The following is a 16,921-nucleotide window of genomic DNA, read 5'->3' on the forward strand; positions in this document are numbered from 1 at the left end:
GGCCTGGGATGGGCCCAGTACTCTGGCCCTGCTCCCTAGCGTGCCCAGCCCTAGGCCCCACCACCCTGAACCCTCATGGAGAACTGAGGTTCCATCTCAATGGGAATCTTCTCAATAACCCCCGCTCATGACCCTACTCCTAGGTTAATGTGACATCCACTCGTGCGCCCGATGGTGTGGGTGACCCTGCTCGTGCCACTGGCCAGCTCGGGGAGCACAGGCCCCCCAGAGAGCACTAAGGTGATAGTCTCACAGGGCCCCACCTGGCTCTGAGGTCAGCTGTGACGGATCAGTGCTTCCAGCCTCAGGTCTGGGGTTGTGGCTTGACTTACTCTCCATTTGGACCCTGCTCCAGCCCTGATGGTGTGAGAGTTAAGCAGCGGGCTGCTAACCAAAAGATGGGCGGTTCGATTCTACCCAGCAACTCTACGGGACAAAGACCTGGAGATCTGCTCCCATGAAAATTACAGCCTAGAAAACCCTTTGGTGCAGTTCTGCTCTGTCATGTGGGGTCATCCCGATTATGGAATTGACTTGATGGCAAACAACAAAGACAACTGGGCCCCAGGGCAAGGGGCCCCTCCCCTTTCACACCACGCAGGGGCTCAGCCACTGTTCACCCGACTCCACTTCAAAACCTGTTTCAGGAAGCGTCTCTAAGTACACCCCTGGGCCCCACCTGTATTTGAGGGGGTCAGCCTCTGGAGAAGGACCCCTGGCTGCCTGGACTGAGGAGACCTGGGCCAGGGGCCACCCCAGAGCCAGGTGCCCCCCTGGGTACACTCAGCTTAGGAAGGGTGCATGGGACCCTGATCTGCAGGTGGCCCTGGGGTACTGGTTACTGTGATGTCTGAGTCTGCACCTGGATGGCTGTGTACCCTCAATACGCCACCAGCCAGCTCCTGCAGTGTGCCAGGGCTGGAAGATAGCCATAAGCAGGGCCCTCTGTGGGGCACACTGCAGGGCCAGTAGCAGGGAGGGGATAGGCAGACATCCCCGAGTCTAGGTGCCTTGGCCATCCTTTTGCCAAAGATCCAAAGAGGGGTCCTATTCATCATCCCATTTTTCAGAGGGGGGATGTGGGGCACCAAATTCCCTAGCTGGGGAGCCCCAGGCCCAGGCTTCAATCCAGCCTGCCCTACCCAGGGCCACACTGCTGGTGGTGTGACACTTAAGCACCAGGCGGGGGGGCCTTGCCAAGATGGGGGGGTCGGCCAAGGCTCTGGGTGAGGAGATGGGGGGCTGACAAGCTCAAAGGCAGACAGGTTGGACCGGGGTGACCCGCATGAGGGGTAGGTTAGTCGGCCAAGTGGGAGCTTGGATTTATTCCAGGTACAGGGAGCCTGCTGCAGGCCTTTGAATAGAAGGATGTGGGGGCCTTTTCATTAGCCTCAGGTTGCTGGGGAGCAGGTGGTGTGGGCCGTGTGATCAAGTCTGAGGGGGGTTGGTACAGGCCTGGCCCGGCATATGGGGGTGGCTGTGGGCTGGAGACAGCTGGAGAGGGGGACACCCAGGTGTCTGTCTGAGTCACCGGGTGGGTGGGTTGGCGCTCACGGAATTGGAGAATCGTTAGGGTGGGATCCAGAGCTCAGGATGCCGGTGGGAAATCCTGGCAGAGATTAGGGGAGTGCGTGACCGGAGGACGCTGGTGCATTCCCTCGGTGGTTTCGTTTTGTACGTGAGCGGAAGGATTCAAGGACCCACTTCCCTAAGTGCCCCAGAGGAAGGGCTGCACCACAGTGGCCGCTGTTACCCGAAGTCTGGATCTCCTGCTGGAGCCAGTCACCTGGCGGCCGAGCTGGGGACTGCAGGGGCTCAGGTAGGCGGGCCGGCCGCGCCAACTCCATACGCTTAGACAGCGAGCCAAGCAGACGAGGGTTTAATTCCCGGCTCCGGATGTTCCCAGGAAGGTCATTTTATCCTCCAAAACCTCGGGTACCGCCTTGAAATAATGGGGCCCACAGGCTCAGTGGGACCTGGCCGGTAGCGCGCCGGCGCGCTGCAGCGGGGTTGCTGGTGTGGGCTCGGGCCCGGGGTGGGAGGTTCTGGGTGACCCAGACCAAGAGCCCGGCCAGTGGGAAGGGATATGTTAGCCAAGCAGACAGGGACCCGAGAGACAGTCAACGGGGTAGCCAGGGGTGCGGCCAGCCCCGATCGTGCTCTACCGCGAGTCCGAGGGCGCGCCGGATCCAAAGCTTCGGCTCCACCCGGGTCCTGCTGCCCGGCGCCGGATCTACGCGGACCGCGAGTGCTGGAAGGGGTGTGGCTGTCGGGGGACACGCCTACCGTGGGAAGGGCTCTGCCGGGGCTATTCTGGCTAGCAGTGGGGGCGTGTCGCCTCGCACCTCCTTAGGCGGCGACCGATAGCAAAGAGCTACGGGTGGTCTGGGCGGCCTTGATGCCCGGCACCTCCCCCCTGCCGCGCCTTTTTTCCCACGCCCCGCCCCTCCCCGCTGAGTCCCTCCCACCCAGCGCCCCGCGTGTCCAGGAGGTGAGGGGTGGGGTTTCCCTGCCGACCTCTTTCCACGGTCTCTACTCTCTGGCCCCACCTCTTCTCCGATCTTGTCTGGAGATGGAGGTCTGGGCCCGGGGTGGGCGCAGCAGGGGGGCTGCATCCTGAAGGACACCTCCTCAGCGCCCCTTCCTTGTGCCCAGAGTCGGTGGCCCTCGCCTCGCTGCGTTCCCTGAGTCCTGCCCTCCCCGGCCTGCCCCCACCACTCCCAGTAACAACTGGATGCACTCCCTTCCAACCTGTCCTTATTCCGAATACCACGTTTATGTCTTGGTTTGTTTTTACAAAATGAGAGTGCAGCTTGCTGTTTTTAAACTGGAGCGTGTCCCCCCAGGACCGGTGGATCTGTCTCCCTGTGAGAAAGGTGCCTGCTGTTGTCCACGACAGCAGCTGCTCCTTGAGTTATTAAACAGGTTCCATGGGTGGACTAACGGGCTTCCTCTCCACCCAACCCTGGGGAGCATGGACTTTGGAGGCCATGGGCAGGGGATTCTGGGCGTCCACATACAACATACCACAGCCTTCAGTATGGATTGCACCTCAACATAAAGAAAACAAAAATCCTCACAACTGGACCAATGAGCAACATCCTTATAAACAGAGAAAAGATTGAAGTTGTCAAGGATTTCACTTTACTTGGATACACAATCAACAGCCATGGAAGCAGCAGTCAAGAAATCAACACATCGCATTGGGTGAATCTGCTGTAAAGGACCTCTTTAAAGTGTTGAAAAGCAAAGATAGCACCTTGAAGACTAAGGTGCGCCTAACCCAAGCCATGGTATTTTCGGTTGCACTGTATGCATGGGAAAGCTGGACAATGAATAAGGAAGACTGAAGAAGCCTTTGAATTGTGGTGTTGGGGAAGAATATGGACTGCCAAAAGAATGAACAAATCTGTCTTCTAAGAAGTACAACCAGAATGCTCCTTAGAAGCAAGGATGGTGAGACTGTCTTACATACTTTGGACATGTTGTCAGACGGACTTGTTAAAGTACTGGGTCAGTGGAAAAGAGGAAGACCCTCAACGAGGTGGATTGACACAGTGGCTGCAACTATGAGCTCAAGCATAACAATGATTGTAAGGATAGGACAGGACAGTGTTTCATTCTGTTGTTTATAGGGTCGCTGTGAGTTGGAACTGACTTGAGGGCACCTAACAACAACACATACCAAGTGTGTCTGGAAGGTGGAAGGGGAGGTAGGGAGGCCTCCTCTTGGCCCTGTGGATTCGGTGTGAAGTGTGTGGCCACAGGAAGCCAAAGAAAAGCTTCTGCTTTAGTTTCCTGTTGCTGCTGTAGCAAATTACCACAAATATAGTGGCTTAAAACAACAAGAATTGATTTTCTCACAGCTCTGGAGGTCAGAAGTCTGAAATGGGCCTCCCAGGGCTCAAATCAATGTGTGGGTAGGGCTGTGCTCCTTCTGGGGGCTCTAAGGGAGAGTGGGCTTTCTTGCCTTTTCCTGCCTCTAGAGGCTGCCCACATTCTTTGGCTTGTGGCCCCCTCCATCTTCAAAGCCAGCAGTGGCCAGCGGAGTCTTTCTCATGTTGTGTCCCTCAGACACTGTCCCTCCTGACTCCCTCTTCCATTTTTTAAGGACCCTTGTGATTACATTGGGCCCACCTGGACAGTCCATCATCACTTCCCGACTTTGAGGTCATCTGATTAAAAAGAAACTGGTTGCCGTTGAGTTGACTCCGACTTAAAGTGACCCTATAGGGCAGAGTAGAACTACCCCATAAGGTTTCTAAGGGTACAATCTTTTTTAAGTAATTGAGGAGCATTTATTATTATTTTTTTAAAAATGAATCTTAGACACAGAGGAAAGAGGGCCATGTGATGAGGAAGATCTGCTGCAGCTGCAAGCCAAGAAGTGCCTGGTGCTTCCAGAAGCCTGGAGAGACAGGAAATGATCTTCCCCTAGAGCCTTGGAGACAACATGGCCCTGCTGACAAACTGAATTTAGACTCCTAACCTCCAGAATGGCAAAATGATAAAATTCTGTTCTGGCGTTTATTCCCGAGATCCACATTGTGTTGGGTCAGGCAGTTGTTGCAGAGAGAGGAGAGAAATGTGAGGAAGCATAAAAAGGAGATTTAAAGATGTGGGGAGGACGGCAAGAAGAATTGGAAGAAGTTCTTCAGCATGGCCTGCCATTCTGCGGAAACCTGAAGAAGCTGTTGGCGTACTGGGTTGGGCCACCTCAGGAAGCTGGAAAAGTCTCATTCCTGTAACACAAGGAAGGGGATACCGTTCCAGGAACCGAGGGCCGTAATTCTTTCTCCTGTACCCTGGAAAAATGTACTGCAACATACTTAACTAGAAAATATCCCTACTTCACCCTATGGGAATTACATATAACACAGTCCATTTCAAGACATTTTTCTTTCTTTCTTGATCCTGAGTTGTTTCTTGCCGAATTCAACCCACATCCATTTTTAGCTTCCATATGCATGAGATAAAAAGTATCTTGAAAAGCAGTTTGCACATTTTAATAAAAATAACCTTTTGTTTTTTTAAAAAAATAACTTAGTTATTTGAATTTTAAAGGTAAAATGTACATGTTGTAACAACTTAAAGAGCAAAAAGTTGAGCTTCTCTACCCTGATCAAGAAGAGTTTATGTTTCAGTTAGAATTTAAAAATTAAGCAATGGATGTATTCTATTCTATTATTAATCTGTAACTCTTTTCACTTATTGATGTTGTTAGTTACAAGGCTGTAAATCCTTAGGAAGCAGACTGCCACATCTTTCTCCCATGGATCAGCTGGTGGGTTTGAACTGCTGACCTTTCAGTTAGCAGCTGTGCATTTAACCAATGTACCACCAGGGATCCTTGGTCATCTGATTAGCAACCTTAGTCCCCCACTTGCCATATAATATAATTTATTTACAGGTTCCAGAGATCAGGGTGTGGACATCTTTGGAGGGGCCATCTTTCTGCCTACCATACCTTCTAGAGAGAGGGGCCCAGGTTAGGGGTCCCACTGCTTGGCTCTCAGGGAGGTACTACATTCCTATCATCAGTGTATGAAGTTGTCCATTTCCCTATATCCTTTCCGACAAATGGATGTTTTTTGTCTTTTGATTTTCTGCTAACTTTTAGGGTCAGGCCATTTTACAGTTGGGGAAGTTGAGGTTCAAGGAGAGCAAGTAGCTTGCCCGAGGTCTCACACAACTTCCTGTCTGTTTTCTGATCCCTAGACTAGTTCTTTTCTTGCTTAGCGTCATTTATTTGGGCATTTACCCAAGGGGCTGCTTGGAAACCATTTAATGACTTTGGCATCTTTTATACACTCATCCATCCATGGCTATCAGCCAACACATACTGAGCTCTCCAACCAATAGCCAGAGAGGAATTGAAGCCTCCAGCCAACAGTCAGTGAGGAACTGAGGCCTCCAGCCAATAGCCAGAGAGGAACTAAAGCTTCCAACCAACAACCAAAGAGGAACTGAAGCCTCCATCCAACAGCCAGTGAAGAATTGAAGCTTCCAACCAACACCCAGAAAGGAACTGAGGCCTCCAGCCAACAGCCATGTGAATGAGCCTTTTTGGAAGTAGATACTTTAGCTCCAGTCAAGCCTTGAGATGACTCAACCTTGGTCAATATCTTGACTGAAACTTCATTAAAAAGACCCTAAGCCAGAACCACCCAGCTAAACTGCACCTGGATTCCTGACCCACAGAAAACACAAGCTAGTAAATGTTTGTTGTTGTAAGCCTGTGCATTCTGGAATAATTCGTTACCCAAAAATTACCCACTAGCTGTGTGACCTTGGGCAAGTTCTTCAGCTTCCGAACCCTGGTTTCCTTACTTGTGCCATGAGTGGTAAAGAGTAGATGAGTGAGAGACACACAAAATAATGCAGGCCAAGTGCAAGCACAGGGCCTGTTTGCACCAAGGACTCAACACACATTAAATTGAGTAACCAAACCTGTTGCCATCAAGTCGATTCCAACTCATGATGACCCCATATGTTAGAGTAGAACTGTTCCATAGGGTTTTCTTGGCTGTAATCATTATGAAAGGAGCCATGGTGGCACAATGGTTTAACACTCGAGTGCTAATTGAAGGGTTGGAGGTTTGAACAAACCAATGACTCCACTGGAGAAAGACCTGGAGATCTGCTCCTGCAAAGATTAACAACAACAAGAAAAAAAAACCAAACTCACTGCTGTCGAGCGAATCCGACTCTGACTCACAGTGACCCCAAAGGACAAAGTGGAGCTGCCCTGTAGGGTTTCCAGGGAGTGGCTAGTGGATTTGAACTGCAGACCTTTTGGTTAGCAGCCAAGCTCTTAACCACTGCACTACCAGGGCTCCCTCATAAAGATTACAGCCTAGGAAACCCTATGAGGCAGTTCTACTCTGTCCTATAGGGTCGCTATGAGTCGGAATTGTATCAACAGCACACAACAACAATCTTTATGAAAACAGATTTCCAGGTCTTTCTCCCATGGCACCACTGGGTGGATTCAAATCACCCACCTTTATGTTAGTAGCTGATCACAAACTGCTTGCACCACCCAGGTACACATGGCTGTACACGTAAGGCAGCCCTCCACCCTCTCTCCCAGCAGGATGGTTACCATAGTTCCCTTGCCCCTCCCTGGGTGAAGTGTGACTTCACAATCCCAGGCCAAGCCATCACACTTTTGGCCCAAGGTCATCTCTGGGCCACTGGCAGAGGCTCCCGAAGAGCAGGGAGCAGGGGAGGGGGGTGTCTTCTTCCACCCAGGCTGCCAATGAACTTTGCTGGCCCAGGTAAGACCATTCCCCCTTGTGTCCATTGTCTGGAATAGGCAGCCAGGCTGAATCTATGGCTGCATGAAGGGATGCCCTTCATCTCCTGGGGTGAGGAGCTGCCTGGCCTGGCTTGGGCTTTGCACTCTGACTGCCACTGAGGCCCAGGGAGAGCTGAGAACTGGCCTTTGTTCCCCGACCTTCTGCTGCCCTTCCCTGCCCAGCTCCCACTGCCTGCTCAGTTGCCTGCCTTTTTCAGGGTCACAGCCTCCTCTCTGCCCTCACCCCCTGCCCTGAGGCTTGCTGGGACTCTGTCTTTTCCACCTGCTAACCTGCTACCCATGGGCTCTAGCATTTGCCAGGTACGCTTCCTTTACTTTTTTCCTCACTCCCTGCCTCTCTCTTTTAATTACTCAAGGAATACATGGTCATGCTTTGCCATCTCTTTAGCAAATTGCCTGTAATGCATCACATTTTGGTTTAATGCTGATTCAATCATGAAATTTTTCTTCCTCTTCTATTTTTGTGGAGAGGTTTTCTGGGTTTGGAGTAAACCAAACCAACCTATTGCTGTTCAGTCGATTCTGACTCATAGTGACCCTAGAGGACAGAGTAGAACTGCCCCATAGGGTTTCCAAGGAGCTGTTAGTGGATTCAAACTGCTAACCTTTTTGTTAGCAGCCAAGCTCTTAACCACTGCACCACCACGGCTCTGGGTTGGGAGCGGATACCGTTTTTTTAGTAAATTTTCTCCAACAATAAACAGTAGGGGTTATTGATGTAGCATGGTGTTATCAACAGTTCCAAATCTTGGATACCTCTTGGTATGGTGGCAAGGCTGGTGTCTAGTTTTGTGTCCATGGAGGCTGAGAATATGGACTAGGACTGCCTTTCTGGGGCAGGACAGGCAATTGGCAGCATGTGGCAAGTCTTGAGAGACATACCTGTGGTTTGATCCAGCATTTCCACATGCTAGGAATTTATCAGAAGGAAATAAGTAAGGGTGCCCAGATTGAACCCCAGGGCCCTGTTCAGTGTCCATCAGGAGGGAGCGGGAGAATTCGTGGCTTGATAAGCTACAGATGCCCATCCAACAGAATCCTGCACAGCGCCTACACCAAGGAGAGGCAGCCATGTGCCAGGAGAGCTGTGTGGAGTTCAGGGTAATACACTGTTAAGTGCAAAAAAACCAAACCACATCCACTGCCATTGAGTTGATTCAGACTCGCAACCCTATAGGACTGAGTAGAACTGCCCCGTAGGGTTTCCAAGGAGCAGCTGGTGGATTCGAATTCCCAACCTTTTGGTTAGCAGCTGAGCTCTTAACCACTGCGCTGCCACCAGGGTTCCTTTTAAGTGCAAAAAAACAAAACCCAAATCCACTGCTGCTGAGTTGATTCTCATAGCGGCGACCCTATAGGACAGAGTAGAACGGCCCTATAGGGTTTCCAAGGCTGTAATCTTTACGGAAGCAGACTGCCACATCTTTCTCCCACAGAGCACCTAGTGGGTTCAAACTGCTGACCTTTGGTTGGCAGCTGAGTGCTTTAATCATATTTGCTTATTCTAGCTATTTCCTATAAGTGGGACCATAATATTTGCGTTTTTGTGGATCTGACTTATCTTACTCAGCATGTTTTCTAGGTTCATCCATGTCATAGCATGTGTCAGAACTTCATTTCTCTTTATGACTAATATTCCATCGTGTGTACGCACTACACTTTGTTTATGCTTCATCTATTGAGGGACACTTGAATTTCTACCATTTAGTTACCGTGAATACGTAATGCTGCAATGAACACTGGTGTACAAATGTCTGTTTGAGTTCCTGCTTTCAATTATTTTGGGTATAAACCTAGGAGAGGGATTGCTGGGCCATAAGGTAATTCCGTTTAACATTTTGGGAAACCACCAAACTGTTTCCTGCAGCAGCTGCACCATTTTACATTTCTACCAGCTATGCACGAGGGTTCCTATCTCTCCACGTCCTCTCCAACATTTGTTGTTTTCAGTTTCTTTTTTTCCTGATAATAGCCATCCTAGTGTGGTTTTGATCTGCACTTTCCTAAAGACAGTGAACATCTTTTCATATGACTGCTGGCAGTTTGTATCTCTTCTTTGGAAAACTGTTTATTCAAATTCTTTGCCCATTTTTTAATTGGGTTGTTTGTCCTTTTGTTGTTCAGTTTGCTGTTTTGTAAGGTATATAAATGTACAGGAGACTTGAAGGCTACACAAGCAAATGGGTGGTGTTGCCTAGTGGTCAGTGCAAAGGCTTCTGCACATGGTGTCTAGATTCCAGCGTTGGCACTACGTGACCTTGAGCAAGTTTCCTCATCTGAAAAGTGGGGGTTATAATAGTAGGGATGCTTGTTTAGAGTGAGATTCCAAAACCAAAAAATGAAACTCGTAGCTGTTGAGTTAATTCCCACTCAGAGTGACCCTATAGGACAAATTAGAACTACCCCATACAATTTCCAAGGCTGTAAATTTTTACATGATGAAGTAAAAGAGACGAACAGAAGATTTCAAAGGGCAGCTCCAGAAGACAAGGTAAAGCACTATAATGAATATACAAAGATCAAACCAAAACGGAAGAACATGCTAGGCATTTCTCAAGCTGAAAGACTTGAAGAAAAAATTCAAGCCTCAAATTGCAATGATGAAGGATTCTACAGGGGAAATATTAAATGACACAGGAATCATTGAAAGAAGATAGAAGGAATACACGGAGTCACTGTACCAAAAAGAATTGGTTGACATTAAACCATTTCTGGAGGTAGTGTATGATCAAGAACCAATAGTACTGAAGGAAGAGGTCTAAGATGCACTGAAGGCACTGGCAAAAAACAAGGCTCCAGGAACTGATGGACTACCAATTGAGATGTTTCAACAAACGGATGCAGCGCTGGAGGTGCTCACTCGTCCATGCCAAGAAATTTGGAAGATAGCTACCTGGCCAACTGACTAGAAGAGATCCATATTTGTACCCATTCCAAACAAAGGTGATCCAACAGCATGCAGTAATTAGTGAACAATATTTTAAATATCACACATAACCACAATTTTGCTGAAGATCATTCAAAAGTGGTTGTACCAGTATATTGTCAGGGAACTGCCAGAAATTCAAGCCAGATTCAGAAGAGGACATGGAACAAGGGATATCACTGCTGATGTCAGATGGATCCTGGCTGAAAGCAGAGAATACCAGAAAGATGTTTAGCTGTGCTTCATTGACTATGCAAAGGCATTTGACTGTGTGCATCATAACAAATTATGAATAATATTGCGAAGAATAGGAATTCTGGAACACTTAATTGTGCTCATGAGGAACCTGTACATAGACCAAGAGGCAGTTGTTTGAACAGAACAAGGGGATACCATGTGATTTAAAGTTAAGAAAAGTGTGTGTCAGGGTTGTATCCTTTCATCATATTTTTTCATTCTGTATGCTGAGCAAACAATCTGAGAAATGGGCTTATATGAAGAACACCATACCATTGGGGTTGAAGGAAGACTCATTAACAACCTGTGATATGCAGGTGACACAACCTTGCTTGCTGAAAGTGAAGAGTACTTGAAGCACTTCTGATGAATATCAAGGACCACACCCTTCAGTATGGATTACACCCCAACATAAAGAAAACAAAAACAGAAACTCTCAGGATGGGAACAATAAGCAACATCATGATAAACGGAGAAAAGACTGAGGTTGTCAAGGATTTCATTTTACTTGGATCGACAGTCAACAACCAGTAAAAAAAAGAAATCAGATGCATTGCTTGGGGAAATCTGCTGCAAAAGACATCTTTCAGGTATTAAAAAGCAAAGATGTCATTTTAAGGACTAAAGTGCACCTGATCGAAGTCATGCTGTTTTCAATAGCTTCATATGCATGTGGAAGCTGGGCACTGACTAAGGAACACCGAAGAAGAACTGATGCCTTTGAACTGTGGTGTTGGTGAAGAATATTGAATATGCCACGGACTGCCAGAAGAACAAACGTATCTGTCTTGGAAGAAGTACAGCCAGAGTGCTCCCTAGAAGCAAGGATGGCAAGACTTCGTCTCATGTGCTTTGAACATATCAGGAGGGACCAGTCCCCGGAGAAGGACTCATGCTTGGTAAAGTAGAGGGTGAGTGAAAACGAAAAAAACTCTCAACGAGATGGATTGACACAGTGGCTGTGACAATGAGCTCAAGCATAACAATGATTGTGAGGATGGCACAGGACTGGGCATGTTTAGTTCTGTTTTACGTAGGGTTGCTACGAGTTGGAAGCGACTCGATGGCACCTAACAACAACAACAGCAACAACAAATCTTTACGGGGAGCTCTGGTGGCACAGTGGCTAAGAGTTTGGCTGCTAACCAAAAGGTCAGCAGTTTGAATCCACCAGCTGCTCCTTGGAAACCCTATGGGGCAGTTCTATTCTGTCCTACAGGATTCGCTATGAGTTGGACTTGACTGCAATGGTTTTAATCTTTATGGAAGCAAACTGCCACATCTTTTCCCGTGGAGTGGCTGGTGGGTTCGAACCTCTGTTTCTGTTAGCAGCTGAGCACTTAACTACTGTGCCACCAGAGATTAGTAAATGAGAAATTGTTGTTGTTGTTGTTAGGTGCCGTCGAATTGGTTCCGACTCATAGCGACCCTATGCACAACAGAACGAAACACTGCCTGGTCCTGAGCCATCCTTACAATCTTTGTTATGCTTGAACTCATTGTTGCAGCCACTGTGTCAATCCACCTCGTTGAGGGTCTTCCTCTTTTCTGCTGACCCTGTACTCTGCCAAGCATGATGTCCTTCTCCAGGGACTGATCCCTCCTGACAACATGTCCAAAGTATATAAGACACAGTCTCACCATCCTTGCCTCTAAGGAGCATTCTGGTTGTATTTCTTCAAAGACAGATGTGTTCATTCTTTTGGCAGTCCATGGTATAGAGAATATTCTTCCCCAACACCACAATTCAAAGGCGTCAATTCTTCTTGAGTCTTCCTTATTCATTGTCCAGCTGTCACATGCATATGATGTGATTGAAAATACCATGGCTTGGGTCAGGCACACCTCAGTCTTCAAGGTGACATCTTTGCTCTTCAACACTTTAAAGAGGTCCTTTGCAGCAGATTTACCCAATGCAATGCATCTTTTGATTTTTTTTTTAATAATTTTTATTGAGCTTTAAGTGAACGTTTACAAATCAAGTCAGTCTGTCACAAATAAGCTTATATACACCTTACTCCATACTCCCACTTACTCTCCCCCTAATGAGTCAGCCCTTCCAGTCTCTCCTTTTGTGACAATTTTGCCAGTTTCTAACCCTCTCTATCCTCCCATCTCCCCTCCAGACAGGAGATGCCAACACAGTCTCAAGTGTCCACCTGATACAAGTAGCTCACTCTTCATCAGCATCTCTCTCCTACCCATTGTCCTGTCCCTTCCATGTCTGATGAGTTGTCTTCAGGAATGGTTCCTGTCCTGGGCCAACAGAAGGTTTGGGGACCATGACCGCCGGGATTCCTCCAGTCTCAGTCAGATCATTAAGTGTGGTCTTTTTATGAGAATTTGGGGTCTGCATCCCACTGATCTCCTGCTCCCTCAGGGGTTCTCTGTTGTGCTCCCTGTCAGGGCAGTCATTGGTTGTGGCCAGGCACCATCTAGTTCTTCTGGTCTCAGGATGATGTAAGTCTCTGGTTCATGTGGCCCTTTCTGTCTCTTGGGCTCATAGTTGTCGTGTGACCTTGGTGTTCTTCATTCTCCTTTGATCCAGGTGGGTTGAGACCAATTGATGCATCTTAGATGGCCGCTTGTTAGCATTAAAGACCCCAGACGCCACATTTCAAAGTGGAATGGAGAATGTTTTCATAATAGAATTATTTTGCCAATTGACTTAGAAGCCCCCTTAAGCCATAGTCCCCAAAACCCCGCCCTTGTTCCGCTGACCTTTGAAGCATTCATTTTATCCCAGAAACTTCTTTGCTTTTGGTCCAGTCCAGTTGAGCTGACCTTCCCTGTATTGAGTATTGTCCTTCCCTTCACCTAAAGTAGTTCTTATCTACTAACTAATCAGTAAATAACCTTCTCCCACCCTCCCTCCCTCCCTCCCTCCCTCCCCGCCTCGTAACCACAAAAGTATGTGTTCTTCTCAATTTATACTATTTCTCAAGATCTTATAATAGTGGTCTTATACAATATTTGTCCTTTTTCCTCTGACTAATTTCGCTCAGCATAATGCCTTCCAGGTTCCTCCATGTTATGAAATGTTTCACAGATTCATCACTGTTCTTTATCGATGTGTAGTATTCCATTGTGTGAATATACCACAATTTATTTACCCATTCATCCGTTGATGGACACCTTGGTTGCTTCCAGCTTTTTGCTATTGTAAACAGAGCTGCAATAAACATGGGTGTGCATATATCTGTTCGTGTGAAGGCTCTTATTTCTCTAGGGCATAATCCGAGGAATGGGATTTCTGGGCTGTATGGTAGTTCTATTTCTAACTTTTTAAGAAAACGCCAGATAGATTTCCAAAGTGGTTGTACCATTTAATATTCCTACCAGCAGTGTATAAGAGTTCCAATCTCTCCACAGCCTCTCCAACATTTGTTATTTTGTGTGTTTTGGATTAATGCCAGCCTTGTTGGAGTGAGATGGAATCTCATCATAGTTTTGATTTGCATTTCTCTAATGGCTAATGATCAAGAGCATTTTCTCATGTATCTGTTAGCTGCCTGAATATCTTCTTTAGTGAAGTGTGTGTTCATATCCTTTGCCCACTTCTTGACTGGGTTGTTTGTCCTTTTGTCGTTGAGTTTTAAAAGAATCATATAGGTTTTAGAGATCAGGCGCTGGTCGGAGATGTCATAGCTGAAAATTCTTTCCCAGTCTGTAGGTGGTCTTTTTACTCTTTTGGTGAAGTCTTTAGATGAGCATAGGTGTTTGATTTTTAGGAGCTCCCAGTTATCTGGTTTCTCTTCGCCATTTTTGGTAATGTTTTGTATCCTGTTTATGCCTTGTATTAGGGCTCCTAACGTTGTCCCTATTTTTTCTTCCATGATCTTTATCGTTTTAGTCTTTATGTTTAGGTCTTTGATCCACTTGGAGTTAGTTTTTGTGCATGGTGTGAGGTATGGGTCCTGTTTCATTTTTTTGCAAATGGATATCCAGTTATGCCAGCACCATTTGTTAAAAAGGCTATCTTTTCCCCAATTAACTGACACCTGGCCTTTGTCAAATATTAGCTGCTCATATATGGATGGATTTATATCTGGATTCTCAATTCTGTTCCATTGGTCTATGTGCCTGTTGTTGTACCAGTACCAGGCTGTTTTGACTACTGTGGCTGTATAATAGGTTCTAAAACCAGGTAGAACGAGGCCTCCCACTTTCCTCTTCTTTGTCAGTAATGCTTTACTTATCCGAGGCTTCTTTCCCTTCCATATGAAGTTGGTGATTTGTTTCTCCATCACATTAAAAAATGTCATTGGAATTTGGATCAGAAGTGCATTGTATGTATAGATGGCTTTTGGTAGAATAGACATTTTTACTATGTTAAGTCTTCCTATCCATGAGCAAGGTATGTTTTTCCACTTAAGAAGGTCCTTTTTAGTTTCTTGTAGTAGTACTTTGTAGTTTTCTTTATATAGGTCTTTTACATCTTTGGTAAGAATTATTCCTAAGTATTTTATCTTCGTGAGGGCTGCTGTGAATGGTATTGATTTGGTTATTTCCTCTTCGATGTTCTTTTTGTTGATGTAGAGGAATCCAAGTGATTTTTGTATGTTTATCTTATAACCTGAGGCTCTGCCAAACTCTTCTATTAGTTTCAGTAGTTTTCTGGAGGATTCCTTAGGGTTTTCTGTGTATAAGATCATGTCATCTGCAAATAGAGATAATTTTACTTCCTCCTTGCCAATCCGGATGCCCTTTATTTCTTTGTCTAGCCTAATTGCTCTGGCTAGGACCTCTAGCACAATGTTGAACAAGAGCGGTGATAAAGGGCATCCTATCTTTTGATTTCTTAACTGCTGCTTCCATGGCTGTTGATTGTGTATCCAAGTAAAACTAAATCCTTGACAACTTCAATCTTTTCTCCGTTCACCATGATGCTGCTCATTGGTCCAGTTGTGAGGATTTTTGTTTTCTTTATGTCGAGGTGCAATCCATACTGAAGGCTGTGGTCTTCGATCTTCATTAGTAAATGCTTCAAGTACTCTTCACTTTCAGCAAGCAAGGCTGTGTCGTCTGTATAACACAGGTTGTTAGTGAGTCTTCCTCCAATCCTGATGCCCTGTTCTTCTTCATATAGTCCAGCTTCATGTATAATTTGCTTAGCATACGGATTGAATAGGTATGGTGAAAGAATACAACCCTGATGCACACCTTTTCTGACTTTAAACCGATCAGTATCCCCTTGTGCTGTCCAAATAACTGTCTCTTGATCTATGTAAAGTTTCCTCATGAGCACAATTAAGTGTTCTGGAATTCCTATTCTTCGCAACATTACCCATAATTTGTTATGATCCACATAGTCGAAATTAGTAAATGAGAAAGTAGTAAGTGAAAATTCCTCATAGTTAGCACTGAATAAATCCTAGCAGCTATTACTGCTATTCAACGATTCATTCTGGCCACTTGGGATCATGGATGAGTCTACCTTTTTGTTACTTCTCCGTATTGTCTAAACTGTTATTTAAGAAATAAATAAACATATATTCTGTTTGGATATAGAAATAAAAAAGGTTATTTTAAAATATGCAAACCCTTAGGTAACCAGGATGATCCTTATTTTGCTTAAAACAACATCATGGTCATCAACAACAAATAAATAAAAAAATGCATTTCTACCCGTGAAGCCTTCTTAAAACCAAACAATAGTTTAGCTTAACTAGTAAAAAATGTCTGCCTTGAGCATTATGCTCTTTCAAGACCTATCTATCTGGGTTCAGATTGACAACAGCAACTTGAAAGATTAGATAGGAACCTTAGGTGGCTGTGGGGCTTACGTCAACTGGGGAGGAATAGCTCAGAGAAAGAGGGTAAGAATGGTTGCACAACTTGAATGTAATCAATGTCACTGAACTGTATATGTAGAAACCGTTGAACTGGTATACGTTTTGCTGTGTATATTTTCAACAACAACAACAAAATAAAAAAAAAAAAATCCTGGACACAAACGTTCTGAGGATGTCCTTGGGACTACTAACAGAGCTGAGATGCTTCGGTTTTCTGTCTCATACCTGTGTCTCTGTAGCCTGAATTTCCTTCCGTGAACACTTGGGAGTTTTGTAGCTAAAAAAGTTGCACATCTTCGTGTTTACGCAGACCGGGGCTCCAGAGTCCCAGTCCGGGATTCCCTCGGGCGTGACCTTGGCCCGGGCCCCTTGAGCCTCAGTTTCTGTGTCTGTGAGCCGGGGATGACAGCTCGCCCCTTCCTCGCCAAGCCCCGCCCCGTGGGCCCCCGGATTGGCCGCGCAGGCCCCCTCTCCCCGGCGGGGCCGGTCCGCTCCCGCCCGCCGTGCCCCAACCTGGAAATGTGTCTCCGGGGCCGCGGCGGAGCGACGGCGGGCTCGGCCAATGGGCGCGGCGGTGGCAGCGGCGCGACGGAAGTCCCTCCCAGCGTGCCGCGGGGGCGGGGCAGTGCCGGGGGCGGTGGG

This window comes from Loxodonta africana, chromosome 12, assembly GCF_030014295.1.
Source record: "Loxodonta africana isolate mLoxAfr1 chromosome 12, mLoxAfr1.hap2, whole genome shotgun sequence".
NCBI classification, from domain to species: domain Eukaryota; kingdom Metazoa; phylum Chordata; class Mammalia; order Proboscidea; family Elephantidae; genus Loxodonta; species Loxodonta africana.